Genomic DNA, 17896 nt, shown 5'->3' on the forward strand with positions numbered 1-17896 from the left:
TAACATTTCAGCTGGTAAAATTAACACAGGGACCACCTGACTGAACACTGAATGAGCTAGTAGTCATTGATTACAGCAGGAAGAATTGTTGAGACAAAATAAAATGACTTTCTTCTGTCTTGACATGTCTGAGAATGACCAGAAAAGAAAGAAAAATAGAAACATCACCCATTATCATACAACACAAATCTTCTCTCTGCCGAACATGCAAGAGAGCTCCGTAACAAATTGTAAACATACCAAAAAAATGGGAACAACACACAGGTTACAGATTGAGTATTTAAGTAAATAAGATCAGGGTTGTATGGTCTGTAAATATTACAGATATTAAGAGTCAATGAAGTGTAAGACAATGCAGTCTTTTGATGACTGAGTTGAACAATGTTCGGAAATAATCTGCTAATTACTTGTGTCCGTAATTAGCAGATAACTCACTGTGCTGACTAGGTATATCGATCACAACTCCGATCTCTGGTTTTAGAAGGTATAAAAGTCGAGACGCAAGTCTTCTTTGATTATATCGAGTCGAGTCAAATCACAAGACTTAAAATTTGGGACTCGAATCCAAGTCAAGTCCAAATCATGTGACTCGAGTTCACATCCCTGCAATGTACTTAACCTCAGTTTTTCATGTGATATTATGTCAGGATGCAGAATCAACAGATCTTAAACAGATTCTTAAATTTGTAATCCCACAGTGTATCCAAGTGTATTACGAGAAACAAAGTTTTGTTTAATTCTAAATCAACTGAACAAACTGCTTTGTAAGATGAGTCACTGTTTGAAAGTGCTCAAAACACCATTGCCCTGGCAACATTTACTGGCCAAGTCAGTGCAAATGTTACAAAAACACATCTGCATCATATATGATATTTACAAAACAACTGTTCATTTATTAATGTAATGTTTGTTTGTTTTTGAGAGCTTTAGAAAAAAATAACTGTCACTCTTTCTTCTTCATTATACATCAGGGGTAGGGAACATTGATCCTGGAGGGCCATTGTCTTGCAGAGTTTAGCTCCAACCCTGAAAAAAACACTCACTGTAACTTTAGTAATTCTGAAGACCTTGATTAGTTTCAGGTGTGTTTAATTATGGTTGGAGCTAAACTCTGCAGGACAATGGCCCTCCAGGATCAACATTCCCCACCCCTGTTACACATGCATTTTTATTAAAACTGAACCTACATTATAAAAGTGACCCAAGATTTGAGAGATTTGAAACAGTGAATCATATAAAAAAAAGCAATTGATTTAGTTCATTCAGGGATTTGTAAAGCTCAATTTCTTCCATTACTAGCTTGAACATACCATCAAGCTGCACTACACTTATGAGACTAGACAATTCGATAATAATAAAAACATACACATGACATTATACACAATTCTGGATCTTTAACTAAAGAACAAACCACCAAACCCACTTCACATAATTACACAGCCACTAAGAGTAAACAGACAAAAACCTAGCCTGAGTGCATGCAGATGTAAAGCATGCTGGGTAACCGACAGTAAACAGTAAATAAAGTGTTTGTTTTTTTCAGTCAGGTGTGTGTGATGTCTCTGTTCTTGCTCACACTACAGGCTTTTCAATCTCACACAGAGACACTGAGGAAGCATCAGAAACTCCAAATCCAGCATAGAGGGGTTCAGTGAATGTGAAGGTGAATGTGTGTAAGTGTGTGAGTGTGTGTGTGCCAGAGACGCTGTAGAAAGACAGAATGCCAGTTGACACGTCCACATACACTCCAACTCTGTTTGAGGAGCCTGAAGGGACACACTTGGTTTCCTTACTATTGTGGCAGACAGTGAATCCATCATCACAGCAGTTCAGACTCCAGGAGTTTTCATTGAATCCAAACCAACAGTTTTCATTCCTTCCTTTCCTGCTGATTCCTTTATATGTCACTGATATATCAGCATCTCCAATCCATTCAGCTTCCCAGTAACAGCGTCCAGACAGACTCTCTCTACAAAGAACCTGGCGACACACATCAAATCTCTTTGGATGATCAGGATATGACTGATAATCCTTCACAGATGTCACCTTTCTGTTCTTCTCAGACAAAATGAGACGAGTGTTTGCTGTGTTTGGATCCAGTGTGAGATCACAGGCATCTGAACACAAGAAGAGAGACATCACTAAGGCTGTGTGTCTGTGAGTGTACAGGTTTGGCTATACTTGCAAAGGCCAAATGTCCTCACTTTTATAGTGATATACTGAATTGTGGGGACATTTTTATTGGTCCTTGCTAGTTAAAAAGACTTATAAATCAACCAAAACATGTTTTTATTTAAATCTAGTGTTTTGCACATGTTTCTGTGATGGGTGATTAAGGGGTAGGGGTTGGGTTAGGCAATAGAAAATATCATTAAGCTAATATAAAATCAATGGAAGTCAATGCAACGTCCTAATCAATATGGTGAAACAAACATTTGTGTATGTGTGTAAGTGTTTGGATCCAGTGTTAGATCACAGGCATCTGAACACAAGAAGAGAGACATTAATAACACAACAAAAATCACCAAAGGGGTGTGTGTGTGTGTGTGTGTATACTTACATTTGTGTAGTCCTGCTATAATTCGGAATTCTCCTCCATGATCCACACTAGAAAACACACACACACAGTCTCACATTTGGCACATCTGATACAATCAGTAAATCAGTAAACACACATACACACGCACACACACACACACACACACACACATCTCTTCGTGCTCAACATACTTGAGTTTGTCCAGTTTTTCAGAGATTAGCTTGACTCCTGAATCTCCTGGGTGATTGTAGCTCAGATCCAGCTCTCTCAGGTGTGAGGGGTTTGAACTCAGAGCTAAAGACAAATAACCACAGCCGTTCTCTGTCACCATACATCCAGACAACCTGCAAACACAGCAACAGTCCACATATCATTACATTGGCTTTCATACAGTGACCTGTGCAGTTTGCTTTTGGAGGGTTTTTTTTTTTTTTTTTGCAGTTTCAGTAACAAATGCATCTGTGCAAATGCAAAAATTGAGTAATACTGAATTATTAATTTACTTTTCTAAATGTAGTAATGTATTAACATTTATACTTGAGTAAAGTAGAAATCCATTTAAGAACATGAACAAAGTATTTCTACATTGTAACTAGACACCAGCAGCCAGTTGCTCTAACTGGATATAAAAAAGTTGGGTGTAGTCTCTACACTGGGCTTAGCTATGTTCAGCATTCCGGTAAATAATTATGAAACACCACTTGAATTTCATAACAGTCTGAGGTCAATAAAGTCATTGAAGTTGATACTCAAGAAAAAGTCCATCTGATGTAGAAATCCTTAAACTGAGGCATTTTCTCTAAGGGACTTTTATTTTGATGGGTTTCTCGGTTTCCTGTGTTACACCTGGCTCAAAGGTGTAACATTAAGGGAGACAACATGGCGGAATAACTTCAAACATAATATTTATTAACCAAAATAACAATCAAAAAGTCAGTATCAGCAGAGTCAATCAGTATGAACTGCATGTGAATGGATGTGTCAAATGAAATGTTGTCAGTGCGAATGAATGGATGACAAAATGGAAACAAAACACAAAATAACAACATTAGAGCGCAGTCCTGGCAAACTGCTCCCAAACAAGAGCTGAGCAGCCGCCTCGACAAACTCCCGCAGCATGTTTAAATAAGACCCATGATGAGGAACATGTGTACTCAAGTCACACCCCAATCGCATAACCTGCAACTCACGCCCCAATCATATAACCTGCAACAAAGGAAAAAAAAACAAAAAATCCAAACCAACACAACCCTAACAGCTATATGACAGCAAGAGATGCAAAGAGAAGAAGAGAAGAAGAGAGAGGTGTCACGAGACAGACATGCCATAACCGCTGTGCGAAAAGTCAACATTTTTTCTGCTGAAGAAATAAAGGAAGACAGTAGTGCACGATCAATTTAAGTTTCATGAGTTTAGTGTACACTAACATTTTCGTGTGATTCTGAAGACGAAGTTTAAGCAGAAGTTCGGTTGATTGCTTTATCAAATGGAGAATGGTGTTGGAGACTGGCTGAGAGAGATCCTCACACAGAATATTTTCTCATGCACATTGTCTTGAAATATACATTGCACATAAGTAGTATTGTCTTGTTGTCAACAACGGTCAATTCGTCGACCTGCAATGCATATGTCCTCTGTGATGTCATCAATTCTTTGTGTCAGAAAGATGAATAAGGCCTATCTTGTTAGTTACAGCTTTGCTCTCAGTGCAGCTACGTTTGTCGACGTGGAGACTTTCAACAGTTGCTGTTGAACCAATTGTTGACTCAATTAGCTCATAGCTCATTGACTTATTAGCTAATTTATCTCCACATATTATGCACATGGGGTATAGAATGAGAACAAGATGAGAGACATTTATAACACAACAATCATTAAATGTGATTTAACTAAAGGGAAATGCACAATAAACAATACAGTGGAATAGCTATGTAGACATTCTTTCCCAGAATGTTTTTGTGACCCGGTAGCAATTCTTCCACGGCCCAGTACTGGATCGCGACCCAGAGATTGGGGAATTCTAATCAAAATGTTTGTAAATTGAAAGCTCTTTGTTTACATTATAGTTAATATGGCCAACAAATTTGTGTATAAATAAATGTATTTGAAAATGCAACATTTGCGTTTGCAAACATTTTGCAGCCCAAATTATTTTATGGAAAATCATTTACCTCAGTATCTCCAGTTTACAGTTTGGACTCTTCAGTCCTTCAGAAAGAAGCTTCACTCCAGAATCCTGCAGGTCATTGTTACTCAAGTCCAGCTCTATCAGAACAGAATTTGAGGATTGTAAAACTGAAGACAAACTTTCACAGGACTGAGCAGTGAGATTACAGTACTGTAGCCTGTGTAGAGAACAAAACAAACAACAGTGATGCGTTTATAGTCTGGAGTTCGAAACATCCTTTAACTGTAGTGATGTACTTAAAGCTAAAACAATTTTCTCTTCATGTAACTTTAAAACAATATTTATATCATCACACACATTTACGTACATTTTTCTGAACACTCTTTGCCAACAAGTAAAATCAAGGCCTAATTAAAATAACTAACAGTATATATAAATGAATGCAAAGAAGACTCTTACAGTGCTCTTCTGGTATTTTTGATCACTGGCATCAGTCTCATCAGTGCCTCATCAGATCTTCTGTATTTCTGCAGTTCAAACATCTCTTGAGTGTCTTCTGACATGAGGAGCACAAACACCAGAGCAGACCACTGAGCAGAGGAGAGATTCTGTGCTTGAAGATTTCCTGAGCTCAGATTCTTCTGGATTTCCTCCACAAAGTCATCTTTCAGTTCACTCAGACAGTAGAAGAGATTGATGGTCCTCTCTACTGATTTCTCCTTCTCTATTTTCTTTTTGATATAGTCAACAGTGTCTTTAACATTCTCTGTTTTCAGTTCCAGTTTTGGCAGTAGTTCCTTCAGGTCACTCTGATTGGAATCCAGAGAGAGACCGAGAAGGAACCGGAGGAAAAGGTCCAGGTGTCCATTCTCGCTTTGTAAAGCCTTGTTGACTGCAGCTTTATGAAGCTGAAACAGTGGCTTTTTGGGCAGTTTCCATGTCAGTTTTGCTTTCCATGATTGAGAAAATAGTTTAGCTTTCTCATCTTTGTCCATCAAAAACACATAGAGAGCAGCAAGAAATTCCTGGACACTGAGATGTACAAAGCTGAAAACACTTCTTGCTGCAAAAGCCTTTTCCTCCTGAAAGATTTGAGTGCATAACCCAGAGAACACCAACCCTTCACTGACATCTAGTTCACATTTCTCCAGATCTTCTTTGTAGAAAATCAGATTTCCTTTCTCCAGCTGTTGAAAGGCCAGTTTCCCAAGCTTCAAAATAATCTGATCAAAAGACATTGCATTGGCTTTAGGTTCAGGATCATCACAGTATTTTTCTTTCATCTGTTGCTGGTGAGAAATTAAGAAGTTTGTGTACATCCCTGTGAGAGTTGTGGGAGTTTTGTCATTGCTCTCTCAAGCCAGTAGAGGCTGAAGAACAGTGAGAGAGATCCAGCAGAAGACGGGGATGTGGCACATGATGTACAGGCTCCTGGATTTCCGGATGTGATGGATGATGTTTCCAGCAACCTCAGGACTGCTGTTTCTGGTGAAGTATTGCTCTTTCTGCTCATCGTTAAATCCGCGCACTTCAGTCACCTGATCAATGTAGTGTCGAGGTATCAGACTGGCTGCTGCTGGTCTGGATGTGATCCAGATAAGAGCAGAGGGAACCAGGTGTCTCTTGATAAGGTTTGTTATTATCTTACTTACTGTTGTTATTTTGTGAACATCTGTAATTATGTCACCATCTTTAAAGCTCAAAGGGAAGCGACATTCATCCAGCCCATCAAAGATGAACATGACCTTACCATCACCTTCAGCAATAGAGGGCAGCACTTCAGTACCACTAAAGAAGTATTTGTGAAGCAGTCCCATGAGACTGCAGTTCTCTGTAATCAGGTTTAGCTCACGGAACGGCAGAGGAAAAATGAAGGCTATATCCTGATTTTCTTTTCCTTCAGCCCAGTCAAGGATAAATTTACTGACGGAGACTGTTTTTCCCACCCCTGCGATCCCCATCATTAGCACCTTTCTGTTTTGTTGACCATTATGGACTTTGAAAATGTTATTGCATTGGATCGGTGTGTCTTTGGCATCAAATTGTTTGAGATTCAATTCGATCTGTCTCACCTCATGTTCATTCACTCTCCCTTCAGTCTCATTCTCCACCACATATAAATCAGTGTAGATATTGTTCAGGTACTTCTGATGACCTGTCTGTGAATTACCAACCAATATCCGTGTGTAGTCCTGTTTTAATTTGTTCTTCAGACTGAAGCTAATCTCATGAAGAGCAGCCTTACTGTGCTTTGCAGCTGAGCCTTTGAAAAAAGAGGAAAAAAGTCAGCAAAGGGTAAGTGATCAATTTGAATAAAATTATAATAAAATCTTTAGATAAATTCTAACCTGGTCTTTGATTTCTATTACCAAAAACATAACTGCACATGCGTGGTAACTTGAACTCTGTGCTTTTACTACATTGAACTTAATTACACTCATACTTCAACAGTGTTTACATGCACAATCTTACACAGATTATGCTTAAATTGACAACATGTATGGTCATGAAAATACCTTGACTCATGTCAAGTCACTGGAATACCTATATCATATATATCATAATCATTTTAGTATTTTTATTTCATGCTAACGATATATAGTTCTAAATATAGTTATTTCACTTTGAAATAAGGTTACGATTTGTAATTTTTTGATAGCATTGAAATTTCATACTTTTCAACATGAATTTTGATATCCCAGCAAAAGTACTAGCCTAGTACTAGCGTATCTACTGCAAGTAAAAATGATCTCAGAATCAGAATCAGAATGAGCTTTATTCGCCAGGTGTGCACAAACACACAAGGAATTTGTTGTGGTTTTCTACAGGAGCTCTTGGTACACACATACATATGACATGAGAACAGAAAGAACATTTAAATAAGTAAAATAAAAAATAATAATAAATAAGTAAAATAAAATAAATAATAATACTAATGTGGTTTACATCTGGAACAGAAGACATACAGATTTGTACTGTATATACAGCAGGATGAATAGAATATATATATATATATATATATATATATATATACACATACACACACACACAAATAATTTTTACTCTCTCTCAAGTACTAAAAGTGAATACTAAAACTGGCTGGAGATAGCGTTGAGAAAAAACTGTTCTTATGCCTAGATGTTCTAGTGCACAGAGATCTGTAACGTCTGCCTGAGGGCAGAAGTGCAAACAGGTTGTGTCCAGAGTGAGAGGGGTCTGTGATGATGTTACCTGCCCGTTTCTTCACTCTGGCGTTGTACAAGTCCTGAAGGTTGGGCAGGTGCATACCAATTATCCTTTCAGCTGTCCTAACAATCTGTTGCAGTCTTCTTATATCTGATTTGCTGGCTGACCCAAACCAAACAGTTATAGAAGTGCACAGAACTGACTCAATAACAGCTGAGTAAAACTGTGTCAGCAGCACCTGTGGCAGGTTGAACTTCCTCAGCTGGCGAAGGAAGTACAATCTCTGCTGAGCCTTTTTCGCAGTGGAGTCAATGTGATTGTCCCACTTCAGGTCCTGAGAGATGATGGTGCCCAGGAACCTAAATGACTCCACTGCCTCCACAGTGCTGTTCATGATGCTGAGGGGGGGGAGTGCAGGGGGGTTTCTCCTAAAGTCCACTATCATCTCCACTGTTTTGAGCGTGTTCAGCTCCAGGTTATTATGACTGCACCAAACAGCCAGCTGTTCAACCTCCAGTCTGTAAGCAGACTCGTCTCCGTCCCGGATCAGGCCGATGACTGTGGTGTCCTCTGCGAACTACAGGAGCTTGACAGAGGGGTCTTTAGAGGTGCAGTCATTTGTGTAGAGGGAGAAGAGCAGTGGGGAGAGAACACAACCCTGAGGAGCTCCAGTGCTGATGGTGAGAGTCCTGGATGTGAGTTTTCCCAGCCTCACTAGCTGCTGCCTGTCTGTCAGGAAGCTGGTGATCCACTGACAGATGGAGGTGGGTACAGAGAGCTGGGTCAGTTTATTCAGGAGGGTACCCGGGATTATGGTGTTGAAAGCCGAACTGAAGTCCACAAACAGGATCCTTGCATAAGTTCCTGGTTTGTCCAGATGTTGTTGGATATAATGCAGTCCCATATTGACTGCATCATCCACAGACCTGTTTGCTCCATAAGCAAACTGCAGGGGGTCCAGCAGGGGTCCAGTGATGTCCTTCAGGTAGGCCAGCACCAGTCTCTCAAATGACTTAATGACCACAGACATCGAAACAACAGGTCTGTAGTCATTTAGTCCTGTGATTTTCGGTTTCTTGGGTACAGGGATGATGGTGGAGCATTTGAAGCAGGAGGGGACTTCAGAGGGGACAGCTCCAGTGATCTATTGAAGATCAGTGTGAAGATGGATGACAGCTGGACAGCACAGCTGTCTGTGACGGTGAAGCTGTCTGAGTTTTGCAGTAAACCAAGGTTTGTCGTTGATCTGTCATTCAGATCAGTGGCTGTAGCCTCAAAAACACTCCAATCAGTGCAGTCGAAACAAGCTTGTAGAGCCCTCAGCTCTCAGACAGAGCAAGAGTATTGAATTAAGTTTTCTTTCACAGCTTACTGCGCCTGAACGGTTTAAAAATCGCTTGTTAGGCATAAAAACTCATGCAAAAGATAAACTTTCATGAGGGCACAGCACTAAAACTTCACACAAGTGTAACCACAATAGAGATAATCCAAAATCACTGCCAGTTGATGGTATATCGCTCATCCCTAAAAATTTGGTTTACAATTTAAAATTACTGAATAACTTTTTTTTTTTTTTTAATTCCTATTACCATTCCTAATACCATTTGACTCAGATCATGTTTCAGCTATGCTGACCAAAGTCATTAAAAGTTAATGTTTTTGCTTAAATGAACCTTTGCATGTTTTTGTATTTGCATGGCCCTGTATCTGCTGCTTACTGCTATATTTTCTCTTGTTTCCATGTACAGGCAGTGATTATAATTTACCCAAGTTCTGTTCTGAATCAGCTCCAACAAAGATAGATGCCTTCATACTGCCATCAGCCTGAACTGTGTGTGTGTGTATGAGAGAGTGAGAGAGAGAGAGACAGAATCATTCACTGGGATACATAAATCACACAAACACATCAGCAAGGCAAAAAGTCAAACCATCACAGTCAATCACATCACAGTCACTGTGAATTAAATGTTACCTTGCTTGTGTTTGTTCTCCAGCTGCTCAGCAAGATTATTCTGGTTCATCTTTCTCAGGATGTCCACTGTGATCTTCACAGCTTCTTCTGGCCCAAAACATGCCACCATCTTATCCACAGTTTTTAACCTATCTGCTTTCTCCATTTCAGACTGTGATATACAATCATGATCATTCTTTAAGTGCCACTGAAACTTCTTCAGTTCAGCTTTTACCAGTTCATTAAGTGATTTCTCAAGCAGCTCTTCAACAGACGCCATCGCTCTTCACTGATTCACAGCTGCAGAAAAAAAAATTGAAGTATGAATTGAAGCTGTGATCAGATCACGAGTCTCAGAGTCTCTGATCCCTCAGTGACACACTAGAGTCACATACAGGGCTTAATTATTGCTTAATTCGTTAATTTGGGACCTCTCAGGTTTTGGCTGTCTGTGTTCAGGTACCTATTTACGCTGATCTGGTACCTCACATGGTTTAATAATGAAAGTAATAACATAGAATTAAAATAATATATATAATTTATGTGAAAATTTTCAAGCAAATTTCACATTCTTTATTAGTTTAGATCGGTGTGTCCCAAACACATTCCTGGAGGTCCCCAACACTGCACACACATGCATTTCAGGTCTTGGAGTCTCTACTAATAAGCTGTTGGTCTGAATCAGGTATGTTTGATTAGGGAGACAAGCAAAATGTGCAGTGTTGGAGGGCCTCCAGGAATGTGGTTGGGAAACACTGTTTTAGATTGTTCTCTTTATAAATGGGAATCAAGAAGGGAAAACACTGTGAACATCACATATGCAGAAAAAAGCCAAAAAACTGGAAGTAGAGATCAGAATTGTGCACAGCAAAATGTCAAAGAGAGTTAAATTTGCTATCCTTTTTCAAAAGAAAAGAAGAGTCAAATGATGATGCTTCTAGATGAATCAGAATGGTGACAAATACACAACAGGGTGGTTACGGTACCAAGCAGGTGCAGGAAGTTACCGGCACAGTTAACCGAGCAAGGGGGCATTTCCCAAAAAAACATTGTTAGCCAAATATGGTCACAAGTTCCATTGATCTCTGTTGGTAATGACGGAACTTGCGACCATGGTTGGTTTTGGGAAACTTACTCCACAGCACCAGCTAGCCAGGTTCAACAGCAAGAAGAGGTGCAGGTTGGTTTTGGAGGGAAAGGAGAGTGCTTGCAGTGGAGAAGAGTTTGGGACATGTAGCGACAGGTCAGAAATGTTATGCATAACTAAACAGAAGCTCAATTCAGAGTTATACAGACCTACTACCCCTGGCTTGTAATGGAAAAATCAAGTTTGAGCTGCACAACATGTAAAGCAGTTGGGTCTTTGGGGCCAGAAAAGACAGCGGGATGAAACTAGCAAACGAATGGATCACGCGTACAGTAACCTTATCTGCTTCGGATATTGAAAATCAGCAATGAGCACTCTGAAAAAAGTTTTTGAACATGCCCAGACCAAGGCTCATTTAGCAGCAGCAGACAGTCTTGATAAGGCGAAAGGAGATACCATAGTACAGGCTTTAGTTTATAGTCAGTCTGAAAAGATAACCACTACAGCTCAAGTTTTTTGCACAGCGAACAAGGAGATTAAATGACATGACTTCGATTTCCAGGAGTTAAATAGGTGGAATTCTACATTCCAGTGTTGTGTGTGCAAATATACTGAAACATATTTCAGCAGAAATAAAAGGAAAACAGTTTGAAACAATAGTACAGTGTGCAAAAACTAATTTAACCAGTTTAAACAAAAAGAGTTTCTTGATCAAACATTTTTTTTTAAATAAAATTTCTCACAACACTGTTGGATCTCAAGCTGCAGAATCACAGGGCTACTATAATGAACAATGCAAAATTAATAAAACATCACCTACATAATAAGATATTAAATGCTAGATGAGTTCAGTAAATCAAGTTATTACATTATGATTATGTCATCATTAATACATAGTCAACATCACCTGATCATATTTTCTCTTGTTTTTTCTTGCAACAAAACTGGAGCATTTATGTGTATTTATATTTCTAAAATATTTGTTTAAAACTCTTAAGTATTATTGTGTATGCTAGATATGTTGAGAAATTCTGACACAGAATATGTTACTGTAGACAGACTAAATTACGAAAATACACCTTCACAATTTAAATGAATTAGTTGAAATAAAGGTTGTGAGATGAATGTTCATATTTATGAACAAAGATACAGTCATCTGAGCTGAGAGACGTATGAAACATCAGAAAGTTATGTTGTGTAAATTTGTAGATTTTAAAAGTTTCTAACAACCTCAAAAAACAGATATGCACACTGTCTCAAAGATGTCTGACAAGTCTCTAATCGATGTGAACGGATACATGCCACATTTAAATCTATATCTGTCAATATTTTATAAAGTAGTATTTACTAACCATGCAACCGATGCCGATGTTTCTTGTTCCTCCACTGAACTGGCGTCTTGAGCAGAAGTTCTGAAGCTCCTTTCATAAAAACCTGGGGGAAGGTTTTTTTCAGAACCAGTTTTTCAATAGACAAACAACATGGAAGTGAAACTATGCAGAGATTCACTGTCTGTCGTTAAAAGACCCAACATTTCTGACATGCCATTTAGTAGAATGATTGCGAAATTACAGGTAAAAAGAGAAAGATAAACATAGACGGACCACACTGAAATATATAGTTAAGAGACAAAATGACATACGGAAATACACAGGCAGCACTGTCTGCGGAGGTTTCTCTGAGCTCAGAGTGGCATTAGTGACATTGCGCCACACATTCTGAGTCTGCTGCTGGGACACGATGAAGTTCAAAGTCCAAAGCCTTTATTGTCATATGCACAGCTCCCAGTACAATGAAATACTTACTTTGCTTCCCACCATGAATGCCATTAAAAGAAAGGAATAAAATATACGTAAATAAGTAGAAGAAACATATAAATGATAAATATACCAAAAAGCGAAATATATAATAGTGCAATATTACAATATTATTATATAGTGTCTGTGCAAGTCGCATATGTACATCAGTGACTGCGGTGTGGACTGAATGTATATGAATGTATAAGGTAGATTAGAATGATGTCAGGGTCAATGAATGTTTGACCCATTTAACATTCTGATGGCTGCTGGATTGAAACTGTTCCTCCGTATTTGTCTACGGAGGGAAATCAGGTGAATACTCTCATCTATTGCATTGGTGACGAGGAGGATGACATTCTGCAAGGACTAAAGTGTCAGCTGTTGCATCTCTAATTATTTAAGCTATATCATCCTCTGAAACAGAACCTTGTTTGTTTTTTGGTCACGTGTGTGAGATATTCACTATAATACGGTAATGTGTGGTGGATTGCGTCATGACAGGAGGAGGAGCACCGGGCTGGGGAGAGAATGTTTTGTTATGATATCAGCTGCCGGCTGAAGAAGATAATAATTATCCCTCATGTACTGTTGCGGGTCAAATTGACCTGTTTTGATTTTTGAGTTAAATTTTGGTTACGGTGGTGATGTTCATGGGTCAATTTGACCTGCATATTTTAATATTCTAAGGCAACTGTACATACCCAAAACAATAACATTTCTTGGTTATATTCTGTTATTTTAGTTTTTTTTTTACTACCCTATGAAGCTAAAAAAAAGCTTTCAATACAAAAAAAATATTTTGTCAGCCACATGTAAAAATGATCATTTCTTTTTTCAAGCTATCTGAAATACTATCTAACCCACATTGTTTTTCTTGAAATTTTGTGGCTTTTTCTCATTTAGGGTCATGAACATGCACGCAAAGTTTCAACACGCTGATGTGTTGTGAAATGTGCATACAGTGGTGCTACCATGACTAAGGTCTATGGATGCAGAATTTTCAGAATCTCTGCTTTTGCTGGATGCATTGGTAAGTGATGTTAAACTTGCAAACTACATTTGTTGGTGCAATTAAAATGACTGAAGAGCTTTACTGTTTTTGTACCTTTTAGGACACAGACTTTGAGAATGCTGAGAGAGACCTGGCTAATACAGTCATTTGGTCTGTGACCCACCATCAATCATTGTTGAAGTGAAAGTACTTCAGGAGCTTGGAGATGTCACCAAGGCTTGTGCTCTGCGCTTGGGTGTCATATACAGCATGAATCTGTACCGCGTTGCAAGACCATGGGAAGAAATTTTTCTATTGACAAGAATGTTGTTGACTATCTTGAACTGAATTTATTTTTTATATTATTTTGTATGTAAAAATGATTTGAGAGAAGTTGCACATTGTAAGACCTTGAGAAGAAAATAAATGCATTTAATAGTTTTCCACTTACACTCGTAGAGCAAGAGTTGAATAAGGTACATGAAATCAATAAATGTGTTCACTTTACGTAATAAACCTTTATAAATTTAAGATAACATTAAGTAAGCGGCACATATAATTAATATGTAACAGTGACAAATTCAAATGATTTGTATTTACTCAAAGAAATTTTGTCAGCTTTACTTGAATTTCTTTTGTTCAGACAACTAAATTGTTATTTGTATATACTCTATATAGTTGTGTGAAACCACTTGATGCTGCTTTTTTAAGTAAATCCAACAACTCATTTTTTTTGAGTGTAAAAGTGGCCATGGCCAATTAAGTTGTGATGAACATGTCAGAGCGCAGTGTTGTGGGAGTGTCACCTGTTCAGATTGTTGACTCATTAACTACAACTGTTGTTAGCAGTAATACTCTTTATTGCTCCATCAAGTTCAACACATCAGCTCGTCCTCCCATAGGACGCAAGACTGAACAGCAGTCTAACCTATTAACGGTGCTCTTCACATATGCACAGTAGATGAAACATAACTTCACAATCTCCCCTCTTTTTTTTCTTTTAAGAAGATTACTGTTCAAGTTTAGAACATAAGCATTTGTTATTTTTATTTATTTTATTTTTTTTAAGGATAACCAGTTAACTTTAGAATTTTAGTTTGAATGACTACACATTTACAAAACATAAGCAAATCATTGTCAAATCCATTCAGTCCTTAAGATAGCAAACACCTGTGCTGAGAGCTTTCAGATGGCCAAGTGCAGATGCCCCCCTTTTTGTCAAGCAGTTAGCTAGCTGCTCTTTGGTGGCTGACCACAAGATCTGCTGAATAGTTCCAGAGTGTGTAAGCTCCTTCATACTGCTGATTTCTAGGTGCAGTCTCTTTTCGGTGACAGATTTTGTAGATTTGAGAGCATCGAGTAGGGAATGGTTGTCTGTTACACACACAATAGGCAAATTGATGCATTAGCAGTCACCAGTGGTAATCTCAGAGTACAGTGTAGAGTAATGCTCAGAGTAATGCTCTCTGAGCATTCGGCTTCTGTGAATGCTTTTCTCATTGCATGTAGTGTGGTGATTTGTTTAATTCAGGAACTCATACTTGTTTCCAGAGCTAGGGGCTTGTCAGTGAGGACTGAGGGCAGATTTGGGTTTTGCCCAAAGACTAACTGGTAGGGACTGTATCCATGCACATTGTGTGCCCAATCTAGAGCTGTCTTCCAGTCACAGTTTTTGTCCCTCTTCAGCTTCAGCAAAATTTCAGTTAGGGTCAGATTGTTTCTTTCTACAAGGCCATTGCTCCATGGACTGTACGCTGCAGTTGTTTTAACTTCTCAGCCATGCCCTTCACTTCATCATTATTAAATTCACCTCCATTATCACTAAACAGTCTGCATGGAGGACCATGAACACTTATCCAGCAGTGAATAAAGTGCTTCACTATCTCTTTTGGGTTCTCTGTGGTGACGATACTCCCTGCACTAAAGCGTGTAAAGTGGTCAATAGCATGCAAGTACCATACTCCCGGCTCAAGCTTACGTAAGTCCACAGCCACAGTCTCATTATAGGCTGATGCCATAGGCAAACCCACTACAGGCTTATGATTTTGGCTTGCTGTATCACATATTACATGTAGAACAGTTTTTAACAGTGTTCTTGAGCAGGCCTGTAATTTTTGCAGTCTATCAGCTGAAGCATGTCCAAATTGTCTGTGTACTTTCAATAGGACTGTCTCATTTTCTTTTGTTTTCATGTCTTCTGTCACAGCAAGAATTTCATTTTCATTTAGTGTCTTTGTCTCACTTGTCACCATCTCTCATGTTCACACAATAATGTCCTGAAGATGTTAGTTCAAGTTTAACAGGTTGTTTAAACATTGTTGCTTTGTCATGTGCAATGTCCATAACTGCACTTGCTCTTTTCAATGAAGTCTTGCTTAAAAGCATTGGTATATTGGCAGGAACAACTTCTGTCTCTATTTTGCATTTGGTATGTCCTATCCTTGCTGGAATGGTAACTTTCCTTATGGAGTAAACAACTTTGTCATCACCAAATCTGAAAGGTCTTGCACTTTGTTTGTCATCTATTTTCAGTAACTCACTCTGCGGCAGCCCACTTGTGTAATCCTCAAGCCATTTTTCTCCACACAGTTTTTGTACAGGCTGTGTCAATCACAGCTGATCCTAAAGCCTCCACCATGAAGACTTCTGTGTTAGACAAAGATTCATTTGAAAACAATGTGATGTTACATTCTTCAACGTCATCTTTTAGTTCTTCATCTTTTGTCAGTCTTACATGTTCCTTTTTATTTGGACAGTCCTTTGCCCAGTGATACGTGCTTTGGCAAATTGCACATTTTGTTCTTCTTCCGTATTTATCAAGGGGGTTTGTGCCTTGAGCTATGGTTTGGGGTTGTTGTGTGATGTCTGACTTGTGTCCCCGTTTGCCTGAGTATCTCGTATAATAGGCAGCCTCACTATCTGTGTTCTGAAGTACATTGCCGCCCTCTCGTGGTGAAGTAATGTTATCTCCAAAAATTCTTTTCAATGCTGATTTCATAGCAGTGAAAGAAACGCTTGAGCAAGCTGTAAGTGCTAACTGTTTATCTTTAACAGTAAGTCCGGCAGTATCGAGTAGCTTAAAGACTAGTACGGCATCAGGGAGCTCCATTTTGAACTTACGTAGCCTGTTGTATCGACGTTCGAACTCGACGATGTATTGCACCATAGAAACACCGCTCTCTCTAGTGATCTGGTCCAAGTCCGTGTATGCCTCGTACTGTCAATCTTTTTCTTCTTTTAAAAACACAGTCCAATTTCGCTATAAGTGTCAGCATTCAAATCCTCAGCGGAAATTTCCAGAGTGCTGTCCCTTGCTCTGCCCGTTAATGACAAGGTTACCGCTAAAGGCCCCTGATATACTTCAAACCAAGTTCTTTTTAGTTCTTCGTTTAGGAGTAAAACGAAGTTCGAAATGCGTGAGCAGCGATATACAGTAATCGAACATCTGACGCCGCCCACACTGCTGAGAGCGACGGTTAGATGAATATGTAAATACGTGCTGTACACTTTCTTCTCAGTAATAAAATAAACACAACAAAAATGAGAAAACTGCGAGCATTTTTATAGAAAGCATAAGAAAAGCGTCTGATCATAACAACATTGGTATGTTAGCAAAAGCTCTGCAAATTAGCACTCCAGTCACGTCACGTTTATTTATATAGCACTTTATTCAATAGATTGCTTAAAAGCAAGCAGCTTTACAGTATCAAACATGAAAAACAGTGTCAGTCTACAGACGAAATGAGTCAGAGATTAGCAGAGATTTTGCAGCTAGAGCAAACTTTTCCTGAAAGTTCACTTTGGCAAGCCGTTTCGAACTTCCAAAAAGAACAAAACGAACTTCGTTTTGGCCTGATTTTGTTCAAAATGACGTCACATCAGTTCATTCTTTGATTTCGTTTGAAGTATATCGGGGCCTTAAGGCTTTTTTTTTTTCTGTCCAGGTCAGTAACACATCTCAATCTCATTTTTCCAACTTTCGTAAGCCATCTTCTCATCAAACAGTGGGGGATTTTTGTAATTCCCAGCAGCAGCCATCCTCTGCTACCAATGTTGACTCATTAACTACAACTGTTGTTAGCAATAATACTCTTTATTGCTCCATCAAGTTCAACACATCAGCTCGTCCTCCCATAGGACGCAAGACTGAACAGCAGACAAGAAAAACCGCACTAACCTATTAACGGTGCTCTTCGCACGTGCGCAGTAGATGAA

General features: G+C 38.8%; 1 protein-coding gene and 1 pseudogene across 6 annotated transcripts in view; both read right to left on the bottom strand.

Moving 5' to 3' along the window:
* Positions 1 to 17896, bottom strand: part of LOC127511152 (gastrula zinc finger protein XlCGF8.2DB-like) — a 227952-nt gene that overhangs the window by 92034 nt on the left and 118022 nt on the right. The gene's annotated exons all lie outside the window — the stretch shown is intronic.
* LOC127511068 (NACHT, LRR and PYD domains-containing protein 12-like) lies at positions 266 to 12615 on the bottom strand (annotated as a pseudogene).

The sequence above is a fragment of the Ctenopharyngodon idella genome, chromosome 4 (genome assembly GCF_019924925.1).
Source record: "Ctenopharyngodon idella isolate HZGC_01 chromosome 4, HZGC01, whole genome shotgun sequence".
In the NCBI taxonomy this organism is placed as follows: Eukaryota; Metazoa; Chordata; class Actinopteri; order Cypriniformes; family Xenocyprididae; genus Ctenopharyngodon; species Ctenopharyngodon idella.